Here is a 14257-nt window from a genome sequence, read left to right as displayed (position 1 = left end):
TAAAGTTTAGTTAATAATATGTTTTATGATGCATATATAACAATATTTTTTTTAGGGTTATAACCATTCAGCTAAGCCCAGGCAAGAAGACTGTTGGGAAAGATTAAACATTTTTTGTTTCAAAATATTATATTTATAAGGACTTAAAGCATGCCTGAGGCTGGGGATGTAGCTCAGTGAGAGAGCATTTGCCTAACATAAGCAAGGGCTTAGATTTGATCTCCAGCATTGAGAACTCAAAACAAAAGGAAAATCCTTAATATATTTAAAGAATCAAGATCTTACAGAATATATTCTCTCAAAGTAAGATGAGAAAATCAACAATGGAAGGAAAGCTTGAAAATCCACAAATATGGTGAAGTAAAATAATGCACTTCTGAACAATCAACGAATCAAAGAGAAATTAAAAGCAAATCAGAAGATATCCAGAGATAAGTGAGAATGTATGCAAACATACAGACCTCATGGGGTGCAAGATAACAGTGCTCAGAGGGCAGCTAATAGGTACTAGGTACAATGCCTTTTATTTAAACAAACAACAGCAAAAAAAAAAAAAAAGAAACACTCAAATTAAGAGCTAACTAAACCCACAAAAAACTAGAAAAGAAAAAGCAAACAGACGGAAGTAAGCAGACGGAAGAAAATTGTAAAAATTGGAAAAGTAGATGATGAAAAATAAGAGTAAAAAATCAATAAATCTAAAGGCTGATTCTTTGAAACAATCAACAAAACTGATAAATATTTCATTAACTAACCAAAGCAAAGAGAATACTCACATCGCCTGAATGAGGAATAAATGAAGAGTATTCTTATTACCATTACAGAAATAATTATAAAAAATGAGGAAACACCACAAACAACTATATGCCAATGAATTAAAATACTGAGATGAAATAGATGGATTTGTAGAAAAACAGGAATGACTGGACTGACCAAAAACTAGTCAGCCTGAATGGCTTCATAATAACTAAATAATAGAATTAATAGTTTTATAACTTGCCATGAAGATGCGTCCCAAACCATATGGCTGGTAAATTCTACCAGATACTGAAAGAAAAATTAATACCAATTCTTATTTGTTAATACTATTCCAATTAAATATCCTCAAATAATAACAGGAGACAGAACATTTACATTTCATTTTTTTTGTTTCCAGTATTACTCTAATAGCAAAACCTAGAAAAGATAATCTAGGATATCAATAGGCCTGAGTTCTTTAGGTACAAAGAATTTCAAATCATCAATGAAAGACTAGCAAATCAAACCCAGTAACATACAAAGACATTTATACCTGCACATTATAAGAAATGTGCAGTAGAGAAAATGTATATAAAAAGATTAGTGGTTCCTTAGGACTATGAAATTACAGCTAATAGGTACAAAAATTCCTTAAAAAAATTTAAACTAATTGGCTATTGCTCAACTCCATAAAATACAAAAAAAAAAAAAAAAAAAAAATTAAGGCATAGATTTTATATTTTATTATTTTTTATTTGTTCTTTTTAGTTATACATTATAGTAGAATGTATTTTGGCAAATTATACAGACTTAGAGTATAACATATTCTGTTTAGAATCCCATTCTTGTGGTTATACATGATGTGAAGTTACTCTAGTCATATATTCAAATATAAGACTAGGAAAGTTATGGACAATTAATTCTATTGTCCTTCCCATTCTCCTTTTTCCTCCCTTTCTTTCATTTCCCTTTGTCTATTTCAATGAATTCTATTATTCCCTTCCTCACCCTGCCTTGTTTTGGGTTAGCATCCACATATAAGGGGAAATATTCAGCCTTTGATTTTTTGTGATTGGCTTATTTCACTTACCATGATAGTATCCAGTTCCATGCATTTACTACAAAATGCCATAATTTAATTCTTCTTTATGGCTTAGAATATTTCACTGTGTATATACACCACATTTTCTTTATCCATTCATCTGTTGAAGGGCATGTAGGTTGTTTCCATAGCTTGGCTATTATGATTTGAGTTTCTATAAACATTTGTGTGACTGTACCACTATAGTATACTGTTTTTAAATCCTCTAGGTATAGAGCAAAGAGTGTGAAAACAGGATCAAATGATAGTTCCATCCCAAGTTTTTTAAAAAAAAATCTCAAGAATGCTTTTCAAGTGGTTTCACCAATTTGCAGTCCCACAAACAATGAATGAGTACCTTTTTCCCCATTTCCTCACCAACATATATTCTTATGTGGATTCTTGATAATAGCCATTCTGACTGGAATAAGATAGAATCTCAGTGTAGTTTTAATTTGCATATCTCTAATTGCAAAAGATGAACATTTTTGGGGGTATATTTTTGACCATTCATATTTCTTCTTCTATGAAATGTTTGCTCAGTTCTTTGACCCATTTATTCACTGGGTTATTTATTTTTCTGGTGTTCAGTTTTTTGAGTTCTTTGTACATCCTAGAGATTAATGCTTCATCTGAGGTGCAGATGGTAAAGATTTTCTCCCATTCTGTAGGGTCTCTGGTCACATTCTTGATCCCTTTGATGTGAAGAAGCTTTTCAGTTTGGTATCATCCCATTTATTGATTCTTGATTTTACTTCTTGTGCTTCAGAGGTCTTATTAAGGAAGTCAGTTCCTATGCTTACATGATGGAGAGTTGGGTCTACTATATCTTCCAGTAAGCTCAGATTTTCTGGTCTGAGAGACATACATTTTAAATGCGTGAATTTTATGCTATGTAAATTACATCTAAGTAAAGAGTTAAGATATTATAGCTATAAACATCAAAGGCCTCTAGTAACCTGGTTACTCTTCAATGAGTAATGTTAAAAAGGGGATTCATGAGATTTTTTTGGAACTTTCATCTCTAACACTTCATACTACTCTTACTTAGCTGTTTCACCAACACAGATTATAAAGAGACCACTTCTTTGGAGTTATTTTTGTTTAAACAATGAGTGATTTGTTCCCAGGTGCAATGCTTATTAGAAACTAACTTACTATAGTTAAAATATTGTTTTACATAAGATTTAATGATACCCATATATTTTTTTATCAGCCTCTCTCCTTTATACTCTGCTACCTTTTCTAATGTGAGAACACTGTAGGATAGGTGGAATTATACCTGATAAATACTGGGAAAATAATTTTCTGGTGTTTTTCCCAAGCATTTAGAGTAAGACTGACATCTTGCTATTTTTGAGAAGAGATTTATGCCCATCCTTCTAACTCAATTTGACTCAAGGGACTACAAGTAATTTATCTGAAAGGCAAAAATAGAAGAAGGAACTCCTATCACTTGTTGGTTCTGCCTTTGGAGCTTGCCTGCCTTGAAAGGATAGGTATTTCTTTTGATCCTTCTTCAATGGGGGCAAATATATCTAGCCTAGACTTCAGTTTTTCTTTTATATGTAAGTCTGAATACTCATCACTCTCTATCCCTAAAATTGAGGCTCAACACTTGAAGCAGATATTTTCCTTTTACCTTTCCAGGTATAGATCTAACATACAAGATACCTTAAGAGTGAGCTCATCCAAAGATCAGGCGTTGGGTAAAAAGCAGAACAGAGAGAATTTTCTAAAATTCAATGTTTATTCTCAAATCTTTACCAGTAGTGAAGCCAATATTTGATTCCTATTTTGATATTCAAATGCTTCCAAAATGGGAGTGGTAAAGTGGGTGTTATTCAGAATCCTCTTAAGTGGGAGTGGTGTGTCACAAGTAGCTCAGAGCCTTGCTCTTCTGGTGCATGGGAAGGTCATCTGTCATGTGTATCACAGCAACAAAAGTGGAGCTTAGCTGACTCAATCTCTTGTGTACACTTGAAAAAGTGGTGTGTGTGTGTGTGTGTGTGTGTGTGTATACACACATACACATACATACATACATACCAGATACAAATGCATGCCCTAAAATATAACTAACCTGGATCATCAGGAAAGGATAATGATCTCAAAGCATATCCCATAACAGTTATGCAGAGCATTGTGTGAGCAGAATGGTTACTAACTTTGTACAAAAGGAAGAATTCACTAGTTCCAGATGGAAGCAGCCTGGCACACAACTTCTGTGTCCATCCTCAGTCCTAACTGTCCCTGCTCTCCCAGGATAGGCATCCATCTGTCCAGAATTATTTAACTAGAGCTCTGCCTGGAGGCAGGAAGCTGGGCAACACATCCAGCCTTATGTAATACTCCCAAAGTATACTTCTACCCTATTTGTTTCAATGCATGCTTTGAAATTTCCCAAGAGAGGAAGGGAATGTGAGATGGGGGAGGGGGGCGACTAGGTTCCTATTTCCTGTGCACTTAATATTCCATACTTGAATTGTTCATTTGTCCTTATTCTTTTTTACCTGAGTCCTAATTTCATTTCATACTCTCATGACAGACAGGGGAAAAGTCCATTCTATCACCTTTCCCCAGGCACATTCTCTTTTTGCAGACACTGTTGCCTCTAGAATTCATCAAAATCATGTATGAATGTCTCCTTTAAATGTCCCTTTGCACCCTTTGTATTGGTGACATTGGTACTGCTACCTCAGACCTATAATTGAAATAAATAGTGCAGAACTGTATTCTGGGCATATTTCTTTTTCTCTGTGCAGGCCAACTCACTTTATCTGCAAAATTCAAACTGCATAGAGATGAATATTAATGTCCATATTAGTATGTAGAGGTGGCATTGAGATTGATGCATGGTAACTGTTCTAGCTAGGAAGTGTGGAATTACCTATCTCTTTGATAATGCCATGTTTTCAGTACTTAACTTGACACTCTAGACACTCATATCTTTTACTCTTATTCTACTCGCATATGACTTCCTCTCATTGAGGGGCTATTTGGGGGAAAAATGTCTATCCAACAATGCCCTCCACCTAAATTAACCAGCCTGAAGATTCCCTTCAATTCAGCATATAAATCTTCAATTTAGGGTCACCAGAAATGTGAAGGAAGCCATTAACTTTAAAGAGAACTCTCTAGATGAACAGAATTAATTAACCCTGCATGAAGTTTGATTTAAATTAATATTATCTATAGGTTTATTACAGCAATTTACTAAACACAATGATACTATTATAAGACAGGAAATTCTATGAATCCAAATTATGATTTTTATCAATATTTGAGTGGGATCTTGAATATGATTTTAGAGTTGGAGATCTGAAAGACAAAACTCGTGGAAAGCTAAAATTCAGAAAAAAAATAGAGATAAAGAAGTAAATGTAGAAGAACTATAGATTTGGGAACTTCAAGGGACATCTATAAGGGATTTCACAATTAGAAAATATAGGCAAGAGAGGGAAAGAGGTTATAAAAGACAGAAATTTCCTATGTTAAAGAAAATTGTCACTGGGTTAGGTGGTGCACGCCTGTAATCCCAGTGTTTGAAAGGCTGAGGCAGGAGGATCACAAGTTCAAAGCCAGTATCAGCAAAAGCTAGGATCTAGGCAACACAGTGAGACCCTGTCTCTAAATAAAATACAAAATAGGGCTGGGGATGTGGCTCAGTGGTCGAGCACTGCTGAGTTCAATACCTGATACCCCAATCCCCCCTCCAAAAAAAAAAAAAAAAAAAAAAGAAAGAAAGAAAATTGTCTACTTCAGCATGAAATATTCTTACTGGGGCCTAATAGTATCAGTATAAACAGTTCTGTACTCTGACTTAGGTTGGGGGGAGTTTAATTGTGTGAAAATAATTTTAAGAGGTTTTAGAATAAGTATGCAAGAAGTGAGAAGAAAAGTGATGGTCTTATAGTTTGGAGGAAGAGGAAGAAGAAAGAGGAGGTAGAGCAAGAAAAAAGAAAGGAAGAAGAGAGGAAGAAAATAAATTTATTTTCTTAAAATCTTCACAAAAACTTTGCTCATAAGACACTGTTTTCAAAGTTGAAAACATAATTCAGAATCAAGAATCCAAAATCTAGTCAAAATGAGGGAGTTTAAAGAAGTCAGTGGCTCTGAATGTTTGGAGTTCTTGTGTCTGTCTGAAAAAAAAAGTTACTTGAGGCTATACCATGCAAATTTAGGAAATAAAAAAATACAGTGAAAATAAATCCCATGTTGACAAATAACAACCATAAAACTAAAGAGTTAACTATATAATGAATGCAGAAATACAGAATAAAGTTATTACCTTCAGATCTTTGATAATCTTTCACAAGAGAATCAACAAATATGGTTATAACCCTATGTCTTCAATGGATGTTCAACTTATACAGGGGTTTCTCTCCATTTTCCTAATTTAGTCACTAATTATTAACTAAAGCACTGCTCCCAGAGCATACCTGTTTTATTGATGGGTTTCCCTCTTTAACTGCATCATTTATTTGCAAAGATTTGATATTGTGTCATGTAACATTTTCTATGGCATTTTGTTGAAAAATCAGTAATTTTCTTGCAGTATCCATTTACTTTTATTTCTACAGCAATATTACACTATTCTCACCTGGTCGTGTGATGGAATAGCACAAAAATTACCCTTATTCTTCTGTGTAGATAGGTGTAGCATGTTCTGGGTAAAAGAATGTAAATAAAGGTGGTTTGTGTGACTTCCAGGATATGGATTTAAAGAGCTTATAACATTTGCTCTTTTATTCATTTTTCAGAGACCCAAAGGGAAATATTATCACTAAATTTAAATAGCCATACAAGATAAACAGTTGTGAACCACACATTGAGGATGATAACTTGGGTCCTTAACAAACACTATCCACACGTTGCTTATGTTTGCACATAGAAGAAATTAACTGTTATTATATTTAAAAATTGTATTTCTGGACTCTGTTATTCATGTAAATATTTAAAACAACCTACTATACTTAACTGAATAACATTCAAACTCTTGTCATGAATATCAGGGTTCTTAATAACCTTTTGTCTAATAACCTGGCTTTTTACTGGGACATTATATCCCATAAAGAATACATTCTCTTTAGGCATGGAAGTGCATGCCTATAATCCCAGAGGCTTGGAAGGATGAAGTAGGAGGATGTCAGGTTCAAAGCCAGCCTCAGCAATTTAGCAAGGCTGTAAGTAACTCAGTGAGACCCTATCTCTAAATAAATATATATAAAAGGGCTGGGGATGTGGCTCAGTGGTTAAGCACCCTTAGATTAAATCCCTGGTAGTAGTAGTAGTAGTAGTAGTAGTAGTAGTAGTAGTAGTAGTAGTAATAACAACATTCTCTTCATTCTCTTCACTGCAACTGCTCTCCATTTTTTATTCTTTCTATCATCCATAAATCTTCATGATTCTTTCTGTTATCTTCTTTGCCTACTTCCTCTCTAAGCCTTTGGATTTCCCATCATACTCAGGACACTATTCAATGGGTAAATTGAGTAAAAATAAAATAACTTTTCTCATCCAAATTATTTTATTTCATTAGCATGGATTTCAGCAATCTACCAAAAGATCCGGAAATCCAGAATTCCAAATCACATTAAAAACCCTAAAATCCCATTGGATGGGTATTCCATTGAACAATTACTATGTTCTAGCACATTCACTTTTATGTGTTTAAAAAATTAGTTATCAGAGGTGAATTTATTTCCATGGCTTTTGTTTGTTTGTATAGTCAACTACATTATCTCTCTCAGAACCATGCTTCCTGAGAGTCATTATAGTTAATCAGTAGATTTTTGATAATTTAAATGTAGAGAGATAAAAAGCAACTAGATAAAGGGATACGTGAAGAGATGAACACACACACACACACACACACACACATAGGTAGGCAATACCGTGTATTAAATGTCTTACACTTTTCGTATTAGTTGTCTCTAGATGTGGAATTTTAGCCACTGAATATTTTTAGCGACCTTTTCCCCTCTGCATGTATATACACAATCAATGACTCCTATTTCCTAAGTGGTCTCTTATTCAATATTTCAATACTAACTTCCTGTTACTATTGAGTCCAAATTCAAAATTTGATGAATACATCCCAATTACATCCAATTTGGAACCCTTTCGCAATTTATTTTAAAAATCTATCACTTTCATTGGCATTCATTTGCAGCATCATTGTCCTCCTTCTCATCTGCTGGAGCGGTGATTGTCAGCACTCAGGAATCTGTCAGTCGGCTTAAGGGTGCCCATCTCAATCAGAGGGGAAAATGACAAAAGGAAGCATTATGCCTCATTAAATGACATTACAGACACTGCCGTGCTCTAATCTGTAATTGAAAATAATTTTGAAGCCACACAAAGAATGGCCTCCTGTGAATTTTCTAACACCTTCAAATTCAGACTCAGTTTAAGACACTTAATGATTACATGATACAGCCAATCCAGCCAGCCAGCCGCGCTGGCTCTCTCCATTCTTAAAGCTGGAACAGACACACTACAGACAAAGCAGAACCACTGGGAAAGGAAAAGAAAACATGGTGACTCAGGAGGCTCTATTGGGGAGTCTGAGAGGAGAAAGTGTTGCTCTAGAATGATGTTCACCACACAAAGCCTTCTATTGTTGGTGCCACAGAACCAGAACAGCCCCCACCCCCTTTGTGTGCTGACTCCCCTTTGACCCCTTGAGTTGTTTGTGCCAGGTGAAAGTTGAATTACATCCCTGACGCAGCACGAAGTGTGCATTATGCCGGCAAAGGCAGTTGAGGATTGGAACTAGACAAAAGACTTTCACTATCTCTGGCTGACAATCAAGTTCCTTTCAGCAACAATGCACTTCCATGGGAGGAAAAAGCTAAAAGAGGAAAGCAGCAAGATAATCGCAGTAGTCATTTCAATAGCTACAAAATCTGGGTGCTCAACTCTTCCTCAAAAAATTCCATCTTATTTTCCTCCTGGAACTGCTGAGTGGCATCACTGGGACCGACTCCAACAACCTGAATTGCACTTCTCTTTCCATCTTGAGTTATTTGAGCAAACACTGTACATCAGACACTGTGCTATATGTTAGCAATATATGGCTTCTCTACAGGAGAAACTAATATCTGAAGGAAAGGGAAAAATATAAAAATGGTGGGGTATGAAAATGACCTCTTGATATTAAAATTTGCTCATGATACAGACAAGAATTAAAAGAAATGGCGTTGCTACTAACAAATATATTATGACCAGGGATAACAAAAAGAGGTAAAGACTAGGGTGAAGTTTACTAAATAATATCTAGAGAACGAATATCTGGATCATTCAAGACATTCCAGATGATTTGGAGGGATCTTGTCATATTTTTATAGATAGAAGTCTACCAAATCCAAGGAAAGTACACATTTCTTCAGTTCACAATCATACCACATTTTAAATAAATTACCCAAAAGCTTCTGTAAGCAACAATAAGTTCACTAAAATTATATCACTTCTGAAAGTTGTGATGAAATAAAATCTACAAACCTTTCCAAGAACAGATGTGTACTAAATGATGCTCCAGAGGGAAGGGGCTTTGCTGTCTTTAGTGTTGGACTCCCAGAACCCAAAATACTACGAAGCACATTTTAGGGTCTTGAAAATGAGTGAGTGAGCCAATGACTGAGTAAATAAACAAATGCAACAAACCTCACTATAGAAACCATTATAATGAGACACTGAAGCAGCAAAGTACACTTCCTTGCACTTGAAAAGAATGATAAAAATAATTTCTTTTCCAGTTCAGTTCCAATAGCCACAAACCCAAATTCTATTTCCAACCAAATACACTTATGGTAATCACTGTATCCCCAACAGTATTTTCTATTATTAAATACCCAAGTCTAAAGTTTGAACTAATGGGCATATGTTTGGATAAATTTTAAAAAATCCAAAAGTTGAAAAAAGGAAAAACAAACTTTACGGGTGAGATGTATCTTGTTACCCCTCAGGGTTACCCAGCCAGATCAAAATTATATTATTAATGGCAAATCTAGAAACATAAATAAGAACCTCTGAATGCAAGGTCTTTGGTAGAAGATTATGGAAAGAGTATAGACTTTAAATTCAGATCAATATGGTATCCAATGATGATTCTTCTGTAAATAAACAAGATACAGTCTAGCAAAGCTAGCTTTGAATCCTAGGTCCTTCACTTATTAACGACATGATCTTGGGAAATATAATTTTCTTTCTAGAGCCTTTGTTTCTTCATCCATAAAATGGGGATAATAAATAAAATTGTTTCAATCAGTTGCTGTAATGATGAAATAAGTTAATCCAACTGAAATATTCAGTATAGTGTCTGACACATGGTAATTGCTCAATAAAGAACTAGAAGTAATTTGTTTTACTTCCCCAAACTGTTTGATAACCAATGAAATGATCCTATTAGACCCAATATCTCAGTGTCTAAGACATGTAATTCTTGTATTCTCTTATTATACCATAAAAATCTTTCTAAAAATCTCTGCCTGTAGTCTTACAAAGATCTTATATTGGGTGGAGATAATTATTTTAAATTTTATAGTAGATGTGAAATTCCCAATTGAAAAGTCACTTATTAATTAAAGTAATACTTGAGAATTGAAGATGAGTTTTGTGATAAGCACATATATCAATTAAATAAAGAAGAAAGCAGAATGAAATGAGGGAGCAGTAAAAAGGAGGAGGAAGGGGAACAAAGGATTTGGTGTCCTATTTGCTAGAATCCATAATATCTCTCAATGTTCTCTTCTAACACTAAATGCTTTTCCTAAACAAGGAGAAGTTTTCAGTAAGTTGCTTCTAAATGATCCAAATGAAGTGTTCTTAGCATTCATGATACAAGTCTATGAATTCCAGTTATCAAACATTGACAATGCTAATGAAGGATGAAGTTGACCCATTTGATCCACAACTTGAGTTTACTTAAAATCCTGTTTAGAAGCAATCATATAAAATACCAGTGCCACAGAAGGAAGAGGTAAGGCTAGGAGCACTTTATTTGGCTTATGTATTTATTTTTCAGGGATAACTGGAAGCATAGACTTGCTTCTGAACTTCAAAAAGAACAGAATCTAGATAACTTGATGTGACCTAAGTTAAAAGTGTAGATTTTATATTCTTTGTTCTTTTCTCTTTTTTTAAACATCTTATTTGTTTTCTTAAGTTGTCAAATGAAATTCCATCACTTATTTATAGAGAATATGTAGAGCATTAAAAGGGATATGAAGGGGTTGAGGCTGTAGCTCCGTGGGAAAGCTCTTGCCTCGCACATGTGAGGCACTGGTTTCCATCCTCAGCATCACATAAAAATAAATAAATAAAATAAAGGTATAATGTCCATCTACAACTAACAACAACAACAACAAAAAAGTGGTATGAAGCTCTGATAAAGATGAACATAAAGATTCATTAAACAAAATATTACCAAATATTACTAATTGTAGGCCAGGAATTGTGCTCTGTAATAATGTTGTGGTAAGAAAGAGAATTTCTGGTCTCCCAGACCATATGAAGCACAATGGGAAGAGAAAAACTGACACACTAAAGTAAATATGTATTATACAGAAATAGCAGTTATTTCTGTTATGAGATTTTTAAAACCAATCATTAAACTAGGGATATAAAAAGGATGGAGAACAGAAAGGAAAATTAATAGCTTCTACATCCATAAAACCCAGATGTAGAGTTGGTATTAGCTAAGATTGAGCCAATGATACCAAATAACAGGTTTAGTTCTTTCTTATCCTATCATTCTTATCTCCAGAAGCTCTTTAGGTTCTACCCCAAAATGCTTCAAGCTTTAACAACAACAAAAATAATTGGAAAAAATGCAAGCTCACATCATCCTTATCTAAGATCATTGGTAAAAATATAATGTGTTGTCCCACAATCACCAATGAAACCTATGATTTATTCTTTTATTACTTTTACTTGTGCCCATAAATGATCACAAACTGCGGCCAAGGGGAGGGAACATACTGATCATCTCCTGGAGCTGGGTGTGGCTAAATCTCTCAAACATCCTAGTGGACAATGGAGGAGAGGCATGTTAATGTTGAGGTGTGACAGGTATGAGTTTGAGTGTCGTGTGTGTGTGTGTGTGTGTGTGTGTGTGTGTGTGTAGTGAAGGGAAAATTCTGGCAGCAGAATAATGTGATACCGTATGGATGTGAGGAAAGCAGCTGACAGATGTACACTGTAGCTACCGAGTTCAATTTAAAATAGTGACAGAGAAAGTGGTCTCAAGATTGGTAGGTAAGACTAATGCCATGGGAGATTAATATTTATGTTTTGTTTTTTAAGGATGAGTAGGACCCCATACTATTATTTTGAATGAAGGACTGAAAAAATAAGTCGAGGCACAGAAGAAGTTTGTAAAAGTTTTGCCATTTATTTCAAGAACAGCTTGCAAAATTTCCTAACATATGGGCTAAGGAACTTTAGACCGTCAAAAGGCTGGATGAACAGAAGGTCACTTGATCAAATGCATTAGAACCACTGCATTCTATTTCTTCTTTGGAGATTCATATTTGAAATTAGCCTATTAAAGGCTTTAAAAAGTCTTATAGTAAAGAAATGAGTTTAATCCACCATTTCTAACCTTATTTGACCATATAATCTATTTGAGGAATATCTGTAACACTATAGAAGAAATGTTCTAGGCACTCCACTGAGCTTCACAATCCCTGTCTTAAAGTATTAGCAAGAGAAAGTATTCTAGAAACATTTTGCTAGTAGAATAAAAGCAGACAGCTAATAATTATTAAGTGCCTACTATGTTACAGATAATATGCAAATATATTACTGATGATTTTCCACTTAATCATTATAATAATTGTGTGTATTTATGTGATTGTTATCACTTTACATATTACAAGGTATTAGAGATAGCAATTAACTTGAATACAGTCACCCAAGACTTATATAATTTTGATTTGGATTTGAATACATCTCTTAATGACAAGATAGCTGGTTTTTTTTTTTGCAATGTAAAATACCAATTTATTGTTAAAATAAGCTAAAAGGGTCTTTTAATAATGCCTTTGTCAAGATAATCCAAGTCATTTTTATTATGTATAGGATTCCTTAATTCCCCTTCTCTCTTTCTCCCAAACAAACTTTGTCCCTTTTAGTTTAAATCACAATGCTTTCAAGTCACGGGCCTGGACGTGTCATGTTCAATTTACCAAATGAATATATGATCATTTACATTTTCATAAACTATGCTTTTGTTTGATGAGGCATGAACATTTGAGTTGATTCATATGAGCTTCAATTTTCTTAAAAGGAAAAAGATGCAGCCACAGTGCCATTACTGAGGAGAAAACATCTGTACATCATTCTGCACAATCTCAGCATTGGCAGTGCTACCGGGTATGGACTTAGACACAACCTCCGTGGAGCTGAGCTGGATGTGTGGAACAAAAGTAGAACACTGTGTCAGAGGTGAGAAATCTCATAGTTTAAGTTGAAAAGCCTCCTTCTTCTCCTTCTCTGCTTAAAAATCTCTCCCTTCTCCACATCCTCCTTTAGCATTTTGTTGCATTCCTTTTGGGACTGATTTCTCCTTTTTAATCATTAACTGAACTAGATTAACTGCCATATCTACTGCTACAGAGACTGTGTGGGGTTGATAATTATGCTGCATTATTTTGTTAGTACTAGTACCATATTATTAAAGAGTGGGAACTCACATGTGTTTATGTAATTAATTTCTATAAGAATGAAGGAGTAGCTGAGAGAAAAAAAAGCTTTCAAGACACTGGAAATTAAGCACAGTAGCCTTAGTACTGACTCGGCTAAATCTCCCAGTAGAGAATGTGGTCATACTAGGCCTCATTTTTCTTTCTCAAGAATTAAGATAACTGAATGTTTGCAAACATGTCCTTACACAGAGAGGAGTATAATGTTTGTGTTAAGTTTGCATAAACAGATAGTAATGTTGGAAGAAATGTGCTATTTTCAAAATTGTAGCAGAACTCTAACGTGCAGAGAATACAATCTCTTGGAGTAACACAGCCTGGGGAAAGCACAGAACAACAGAAAAACAGGCAAAGATATACCACACTACAGTATTGGTTGGTTGCCCTCCTGGGATACCACACCGGAAATCATTGTTTTGTCTTAATGCTTGTTTTGGCTGTTCAGAAAGTAGAAATTCCTAGAAGTTTACATATGATGAGGCTGTGCACATTAGCTGCTAGCAGGCATTGGAGTGGACCTATACACTAGGAGTTTCTGCATAACCTGTTAGTCCACAGCCCAGGTTTAATTGGCAATACAATTGAGAGGTGTTAAAACTTTGCCCCTACATATTATAGCCACTTTGCTATTTTTCTAATATATTTAGTTAGATAAGTTATGGAATGTATTAGAATTTTGCAGCAAAAAGAAATAAGGATGGATGTATATATAGAAATACATATAAATGTA

This window comes from Marmota flaviventris, chromosome 9 (assembly GCF_047511675.1).
Source record: "Marmota flaviventris isolate mMarFla1 chromosome 9, mMarFla1.hap1, whole genome shotgun sequence".
Lineage (NCBI taxonomy): Eukaryota > Metazoa > Chordata > Mammalia > Rodentia > Sciuridae > Marmota > Marmota flaviventris.
The sequence above is the reverse complement of the archived record's forward strand: the minus strand, read 5'-3'. Positions refer to the sequence as shown.